A 9034-nucleotide genomic window follows, 5' to 3' on the forward strand; every position below is an offset into this window, starting at 1 on the left:
GTGGTTGTTTTATCCCATGGTTGAATGGAGCCAAGGCAGGTGGAGCACTGTGTGCTCTTGGACATCATCTTTCGCAGGGGCTGCCCAGAAGTGTTGGCCATTGTGTGTCTGAGGGGAGCTGGGCCACCCCTGCCCCCACGTGTCCCAGAGGTGCTGGGAGTGGGACCTGCATCCCCAGAGGTGCTGGGGCTCCTGGCAGGCATCTGGGTCAGTGGAAAAGAAATGCCTCCATATCTTGGAGGGGGTGGACCAACGAAAGCAATGCAGCTCTGATGAAGCATTTCTGTGTTCCCCCACGTGTCCCAGAGGTGCTGGGAGTGGGACCTGCGTCCCCAGAGGTGCTGGGGCTCCTGGCAGGCATCTGGGTCAGTGGAAAAGAAATGCCTCCGTGTCCGTTGGCCATTGCGTTGTGTCTGAGGGGAGCTGGGCCACCCCTGCCCCTGTGTGTCCCAGAGGTGCTGGGAGTGGGACCTGCGTCCCCAGAGGTGCTGGGGCTCCTGGCAGGCATCTGGGTCAGTGGAAAAGAAATGCCTCCGTGTCTTGGAGGGGATGGAGCAACGAAAGCAATGCAGCTCTGATGAAGCATTTCTGTGTTACAAGATTTTTATGTAGACACTTTTCCTTTAGTGATAGTAAAAGCGCTCAAATTACCCCCTGATGGTGGTGATTTGGAAACAACACAGAGGCAGTATTTCCAGTCACGAGAGCACACAGAAACGTGACCAGCAGAGCTCGCTGCCCCTTGCTGTCTGCCCATAGCTGTGGAAACATCAATGTTCACACTGGCTGGCTAAAGGGAGAGAAAACAAAACCCTCAGCACCGCTTTGGTATTAATTCCTTTTTCTCACAACCAGTTTTATGTCCAAAGGAGAGCAAGCATTCTCCAAATACAGGCTAACAGTCGTTCTGTACTTTGCAGACTCCCTCTGACCCCTCATTTCAAATCGTTCCTAATTCCCACCCAGCTCAACCCACTGCCAGGTTGTCCCCCTCCCACCCCAGCCAGGGGACATCAGGCATGCTGGCAGGAAGGATTTACTGTATTTATAGAGTCTCTCCCGTGCAGGAGAGAATCGGAAAAGTGAGAGAAAACTTGTGGGTTGAGATAAAGACAGTTTAATAAATAAAGCAAAAGCTGCACACAACAAGCCAAGCAAAACAAAGGATTCATTCACTGCTTCCCATGGGCAGGCAGGTGTTCAGCCATCTCCAGGAAAGCAGGGCCCCATCACACGTAATGGCTCCTTGGTACGACACAACACCGTAACTCCAAATGTCCCCCCTTCCTTCTTCTTCCCCCAGCTTTATGTACTGGGCACCACATCACGTGCTATGGGACAGCTCTTTGGTCAGTGGGGGGCCAGCTGTTCCTCCCACCTTCTTGTGCATCCCAGCCTACTCGCTGGTGGGGCGGTGTGAGGAGCAGAAAAGGCCTGGACTGCCCAAAACCACCAGGGCTCTACCAACACTATTCTCATCCCAAATCCAAACCGTAGCACTATACCAGCTGCTAGCAGGAAAGTCAACCCCATTTCAGCTGAAACCATGAAACGTGACCTGAGCAAGAACAGTCTCAAATTGTGAAGGATTGGTAGGAGGGGGTAGAGGATTTAACTGGCTTTTACAGGGAAATTTGGGGTTCTCCAAAGAGGCATCATGTCCACAGGTGCTGCCCCAGGAAGCCCAAATGCCTGACACTGAGGCTGACAATGGTCTGAGGGTCATACCCTAGTTAAGGAAACTTATTCTTTGAAAAGTGCTGAATGGCACCATTTACACCGGAACTGCTTGCCTGAAATTTTCCTGTGTGACTATGTATCTTCTAATAAACAATTAATTCCCTCCAGCCTTTACAGTCGCCCTCCGTAATGATCAATGTCTTGGGTATTTAGTTTCAGAATAATAGTTTTTAGAGAGTAATTCTCCCCTGCTGTGACTTGATGTCTATCCTACCTCCGTGACGTCAAACCCTGAAATTCACCCTTTGCCAGGCCTGCTGTGAACCCAGAAGATACGCGAGCCAAAGGCTGATACCCAATGCACCAGGATGCACAGAAAGTTGTGGTCTGGGTTCAAAACATGAAGGTGGTTCTCATGTGTCAGGGGGTTGAGCTACCTAGTCATCCAGACTGCCTCAGACTTTGGAGAAACTTGACATTCTGGCCCACTTTTACTTCTGGTTGGAAACAACCAGAAATTCTTGGTTTTTTACTTTTGTTCTGGTTGGAAACAACCAGAAATTCTTGGTTTATGAGTAGAGTCACCAATTTCAAAGCTGATGCTTATTTTATAATCCTAGTCTGATCATTATTTTTTTGTACCCACTTTGTTATGGGTAAATCATACACCTTTCCTGACAGCATCTCACATCATCTTTCTTAGGAGTATATGAGGTGTAGGGGCGTCAGAGGAAAAGTATTTTTTTGCTGCCTAAGCCTAAAGCACACTACGTTCCAGGTCCCTTTTGTATATTTCAGTGAGTTTCATTGTCAAAATGGAAATGTGGGAGTCCTGGTACCTGACTGCCCTGTTATGATGTGCAGAAAATTACGAGTATATTCAACGTATGGCCTGGAAGTGCCACAGTGACCATCAGTCCTCACACTGCTCCTGTCCACCAAAGCAAACGAGTGTACGAGTAAAGCCATATCCATCCAGGGATGACAATGTGGCATGGCCATCTCCTCTTCCTCCAAACTCAAACATGAACTGCTATGCCAGCTTTTCTCCTGTTGTCCTCTGTTTTACTTTCTTTTGGATGTTGTAAAGTATTTGAGGAACATCCCCTCATGTTCTCTCAAGGGGTCAAACATTTTTAAGCCTTATGGAGGCAAAGTTTTCATGCTGATTAAATAAACTGAGGCAAAGAGACAAACCTCATGACCAAGAACCAGGATAGTTTCTGTCCCATTAAGGAAATTTATGAGAACTCAATATAGTTTTAGGGAAAAAAGTGTTTACTTAGATGATGGACGTCTGTTTAATATTAATCTTTTATAGGATATCGCAGTCTTTCTTAAAGAAAGCCTAAATTATTCAGGAGTATTTGCATGCTGAGATGCAGCAAATTTACACGCAATACAGATCAGACTTCTGCGTCTTCATATTAAAAGAAACCAAGTGCCAAATCTGGCTTCTTAATACCTTATTGGCTATTATCTGCTAAGCAAAACAATTAAGCTGCTCATTTAGACGCAGTGAAACATCACTCTGAAGCAATGGCTACCCTAATCCCTATACACAGCATTGGCAAAATCTCTGTGAGATGCTACAAACTGATACTTTAGACTGGTTATTCTCTTTGCCCGTTTGCTGTGTGAAGGGATGGCAGTCACGGGGAGCGCTGCTGGTGACGAACAGCACAGAGGCAGCAGACTCTGCCCCAGGGAGGTGACGGTCTGTGACGGATGGCAAGATGTGGAGGGGAGGTTGGTGGTGACCGAGGCTGCCCTGAAGGTTGCCCCCTGCTTTGTCACCCTCTATCCAGGGCAGGGACGTTGTCCCCTTGGGCTGTGCTGGCCCCGCTTCCCACTGCCATCACAGCGCTTGCAGGGAAAGAGCTGGCCTTATTTATATAACAGCTGCTGGTTTTAGTTGCTGTCATTCAGATGTACGCTGGAAAACACAGCACTTGAGGAGCTCCTATGCTAGTACAGCATATGCCGGAGGCAAAACTATATATATATATATATATGTATGTATACATATATATATATAAAATCCTTTTAAAAAAAAAGAATTAGAGCAGGATTATCACAGCATGTCAGCTTTCCATCCACAGCCCAGCCAGTGCAGCACTTCCCCAGGGCCACCTTTTAGAAACACCTCCTCAGTTAAAAGCCCCTACTGCTGCAATTGATTTTATTTTTCCAATCAGGAAGCTAAGGGATGTTCTCAGGTGAACCAAATTCCTGCTTTTATTAGCAGCTATAAGGCTGGACAGGGAACAAGATGGTGTTGGTGACCTGCCACGGAGGAAGGACTCACCAGTGAGTCCTTCCCATTCCTGGGAGTCACTGGTTTCTCTTCACATCCAGCACAAGGAAAATATGATCTCAGGTGTCTACACTCAAGTTTTAAATGCATGTGATGCAGATTGAAAGGCAACAGTGTGTCCTGAATGGAAACATCTACCATGATTTCCATCAAAAGTCCTGTCCATATGATTACAGACTGTGATACAAAAATGAAGCTGCTGCTGGAAATAGTCCCCTTGAGCAGTGCAGCACCTACAACCTCCACAGATCTGAAGTCTTTCAGTGGTGCTGGCTCATCAGCAGAGCTCAGCCATAAGATTTCCATTGCTTTCTCTCAAAAGCAGATCTCCGCTATATTTTAAGGTTATTCTAAAGCCAATACATATATTTCTCCTCATCACCCAGTTTATGGAGGTGAATGTGTGTAGGAACACCGTGCCTTGTGCAGTCAGTGGAAGCCTTCCTATTGGCTTCAATGCACTTTGTGTGTGGCTTTCAGTAAATTGTCCTACACGTCCTAAGTAGCACCTCATATTCCCTGCCATTGCTTTTCCCTGGCCCAGGCCATCATGCACAGTTAATACAGGTCTGTGAGAGCTGAGTGTGGAAGAACAAGGAGGCCCAAGAGAGGTTAGGTAGAACTCTTGCAGGGGAGAAGATGACAGATGGATGCCTGGTGGTTTCCTGTATACCTGGGTAATGGCCATGTTTTCTCTCCTTTTAGCTTTGCCAGCTGCGGATGTGGGAGGAGGAGAAGAGAAAGTGTGCAAAGGATGGACAAGATGTCAATAATTTGCTGTGTGCCCCGCTACCTGCCTGGACCAGAGGAACTAGGAAGGAATCCAGGGTCTTACCTAACGAACCACTTCTGCTGTTGCGAGGAGCAACCAAGAAGCCACCACCCCAGCTCTGAACCTCTCCCGCATGCTTCAGTCCCTCCTTAACACCTCTGGCCAGGCCCTCAGCTGGTGTAAATCAAAGTTGCTCCTTTGAAACCAGTGCGATGACCTGACAGCAGCTGTGAATTTGGCACAGCATCTTGCAGGTCACCCAGCTGTGTTTGGTTTACATATGGATGTACTTGGAAGTTCATGTCAAAGACACTGCCACAGTAGGAAGGGATGGAAGCAGCGCAGGACGGACGGCTTGCAAAATGCCCTCTGCTGGAAAGAGCCAAGCCCCACAGAAGGCGTATGGCTGGGAGAGCACTCATTTTCTCCCCCTCACTTTGTCACGAGGATACCAAGCTTCCTGCAATTAATGGTTATGATGATTATAATATTTCTGGTGTGTATGTGTTTGTGCACACGTGTGCAGCGGTTTCTTCTCCAACCCGATTCGGTTGGACGGTGCCAGATGGTACAAAAGCTTACTGGAATTTCATTTTCAAATAAACCACAGACTTGGATGAGCTAATGTTGTTCCACATAAAAAGCCACAAAATTCAACAAAGTGATGTTGTTTTAAGAAGGGAACATGTCAAGCGATAGAACCATCCGGTCGGCTCTGAAAGAGCTACACACTCCCCCTCATGCTTTCAGAAGCTGTTTACGTACCAAGGCTGGGCATACGGCACTGCAGCTCGCTTTAAACATTTCCCCACAGCTGATGTCTGCAGAGCAGAGCCTTGGCAGAAGCAACGCAGGAACTACATCTGCTTATAAGTATTTCTGCCTTATTTTAACTGCTCCTGAAAGGCTGACAGCCTCAGAGGCGTTGCAGCCTCTTTCTCCATAAGGACAGGTAAACCACCACCACCACCACCACTGGAAGATGTGGCTCCAGGTAGATGTCCTCGCCATGGTCACCAGGGCAAGGGAAGCGACCTGCTGCGGTGCTCCAGAGCTCAGCTTCTCACAGCCCAGAAGTTTGAGGGCGTTGTGGGAACCCAGCTGGGACCACTTGCTCATTTTATATGTAGCTCTCCGCTGGCGCAGCTTTGTCAGGAGCAGTTGTTCCAGGTGGGGCGAGGACAAGCAATTTGGACACCAAGGGATAAAGCAGCAAAAGGACAAGCAATTTGGACACCAAGGGATAAAGCAGCAAAAGGACTTCGGCACTGCAGTGGCTCATGATCAGCTAGATCCAAAATTGCAGCCCCCAGGAGTCTTCTCTCCCTCTGGTACGTGCAGGGTGGGAGCCATAAAGCCGGCAGCAACAGAGGCTGAGCAGGATGAGGATGCAAGTCATCTGCAAGAAGAGAGCCCTGCCCAAAGACCCACCATTCCAAGCTGTCTGGCAGAACCCGGGTACGTAACGTCTTCTGTGCGTTTAGCCCCAAACGGCCTAACTCTGGCATAAACAGCACCGTGATTTAATAACAAATTGGCAAAAGCCTTCTCTCCCCAGCAAGCGCCACCGTCGGTCTGTGGGCAGTGAATTAGGTCTTGGCCCAGCTGAGGATGTGCGCAGCTGCTGCAGAAAGTGAGCCCAGCTCTGGGGGCCAGCAGCCACAGCACAACCTCCCACGGGCCTCTGGCAGAGCTGCCGGGGCTGTGTCTGCAAAAGGGCTTCCGTGTTGCAGGGGTGAGACTTGTGGCTCCTAAGCTCTAGGACCCGAAAGCACGGCCCTAAGAGGGGCCAGGTCTCCAGCCAGGGAGAGGCAAGCGGGCCGATGCCACCGCCCAGAGGACACTCACTGGTGGTGGTGGCATTTCACCGTGTCCCAGCACTGTGAGAAGTATGAACAGCCACATTGGCGACAGTCAGGGTTTGGGTTCCATTTTAAAAAGGAACATCTTTGACATCTCTTCTCACAGGTCATCATCTTCTTCTCACATCATCTTCTTCTCACAGGTAATTAACAATAGAACAAGAGGGAATGGCTTCAAGCTCCAACAGGGTAGGTTTAGATTGAACATTAGGAAGGAATTTTTCACTGAAAGAGTGGTCGGGCATTGGAACAGGCTGCCCAGGGAGGTGGTTGAGTCACCATCCCTGGCTGTGTTTAAGGGACGTTTAGATGGGGTACTGAGGGATATGGTGTAGGGGAGGACTTTGTAGAGTAGGGGAGATGGTTGGACTCGATGATCCCAAGGGTCTCTTCCAACCTCAATGATTCTATCTCCCTGCAGGAGGTTAAGCAAGCACCGACTCAGGCCGATGGACGTTGCACCAGACCTCTCTGCCTTGGGCTGAGGGTGTCTTTCTCTGGCTGCTTTTCATGCCATGTTCAGTCCTTGCCATGCTGGCTATTTATTTCAGCCTCGAGCAGGTCCAAAAGATGTTGCTCATAAAGCGCCTGCAGCTCTAGAGCCAAACCAGACCTCCCCTTTAGCAGGGTTACTCCTGTGGCTTTCCTGGTGTGCGTAGCCACGTCCCCCTGCCTGCACCGAGCCCCCTCTGTGCCCCGTGCCATGGTGGCAGGGACACAGAGTAGTCATTCCTCCTGCTTGGGAGATGGGGGGAGAAAGGGAGGCTTGCTGAAAATGCATTTCCAGGTTTCAGCAGGAAGCAGTCAACAAAAAATGGAGGGGAAATTAAATCAGCACCAAAATAAATCAACCTTGCTCTTCAGAAGAAGAATAATAAATGACCTCAGCTCCAAGAGGATGCTCCGCTCTCGCATTGGAAATAGGAGGTGAGGGATGACTCTGCCCATCCAGGCCCCTTGCAACCCCTGTCCCGTGTGAGAACGTGGCACCAGTTGTTTTCTGGGAGGTGGCCCTCCTGCTCCCAAGGAAGCATCCAAACACCATCAGAGACAGCAAAGACATACCAGCAAAGGCACTTTTTTTTTTTTCCCCTTAAACTCTCAAGCCTGCAGGATAGATTTTGTTTCAATTACATCTTTATAAATAACTTTCTATTTCACACTCACCTGTTCATTTTCTGCCCTAGTTAGAATCAATATCACTGATAATTATCTGTCAGAGCATTTATACATCACTGGAAGGTGACTAACAAGGAAAAGTCTTTTTCTTTATATTTATTTTTTTCAGAGTGCTTTAAGTGAATTAATCAACAGTAAGAGATGGCAGATTGATGGTGGCTGGAGACTAGATACTAATTTTTACCCACAAATAAATACGTTCTTGCAAGAAGAGGCAATCAACATCTTCCCAACAGCTCCAGAAGCCCCAGCAGGAGGGTCACCCTGCAGGGTTGCACCCTCTCTTCCTGAGCCATCCTTCCCAGTGGACATCTGTGATGCACCAAGGTGGCTGCCGCAGCCTTGGCTGCCCCTCGGATGCCTGCTTGTGCCTCCCACACCAGTCCTGGCTGCAGCAACCTGCCTCCCCAAGGGTCTTCTTCTTCTTCCCTCCTCATTCTCCACCAAGAATGATTTTTTTTCTTGTCCGAGCTTCATATTTGATCCTTAACCTATATTTGGGAAGTTTTCTTTCAGTTAGAGTGACTGTCGCTGAACCTGCTGTAAGAGGGACGAATGAATACCTTGGGTCAAAATGTATGTTCTACTGGTGAGCTGTCCTCCCTCCCCTTTGATTTCTTCTGCCTTCTTCTTGCACTGGTGTAAAATCACCTTGGGAGGTTCTTCTTAGCTAGAAGCAGCCAACTTATTCCTTATTCATACAGTTCCATGTGCTCTGGAGCCACCATCCACTGTAGATATGTCCTCTTTTCTTGGCACGTGAGCTATAGACTCCTCAAATATCAACCTGAATGTGTCTTTTTGTTGAAACTTCTCCAAGCAGCTCCATGTCATTGCCCAAGGAAGAGAAAGAGAGCCAAGAGCCCAGCTTTGAAGGCTGAAGAGCAGCAGCTAATGGACTGCACCACACAGCAGCCCTCTCCATGCTTACCTGGAGGGCAGAACAGTGCTTCTGGCCACCACCTGCCCTGCTCTCCCATGTGGCCTCTTCCAGGATGCTCAGGATGAGTCTTTTGTCCTGCCCTGCCCTGCTGAGATCCTGGTGCAGGAGGTAGGACTTCACTTGTGCCATGCCTGGTTCACTGCGTGGCCCCAGTGGTTGCACCAAATGAGCTGCAGGTCACTCGTATCCTCTGTCATCCTTTGTGTGGAGCACAAGCCTTGTGTAAGTGAAGTGGTTGCATGATCTGGTGGTAAATACATCACAAGAAGTCAATCTACGAA

Source organism: Calidris pugnax, unplaced genomic scaffold (assembly GCF_001431845.1).
Source record: "Calidris pugnax isolate Ruff unplaced genomic scaffold, ASM143184v1 scaffold189, whole genome shotgun sequence".
NCBI classification, from domain to species: Eukaryota; Metazoa; Chordata; class Aves; order Charadriiformes; family Scolopacidae; genus Calidris; species Calidris pugnax.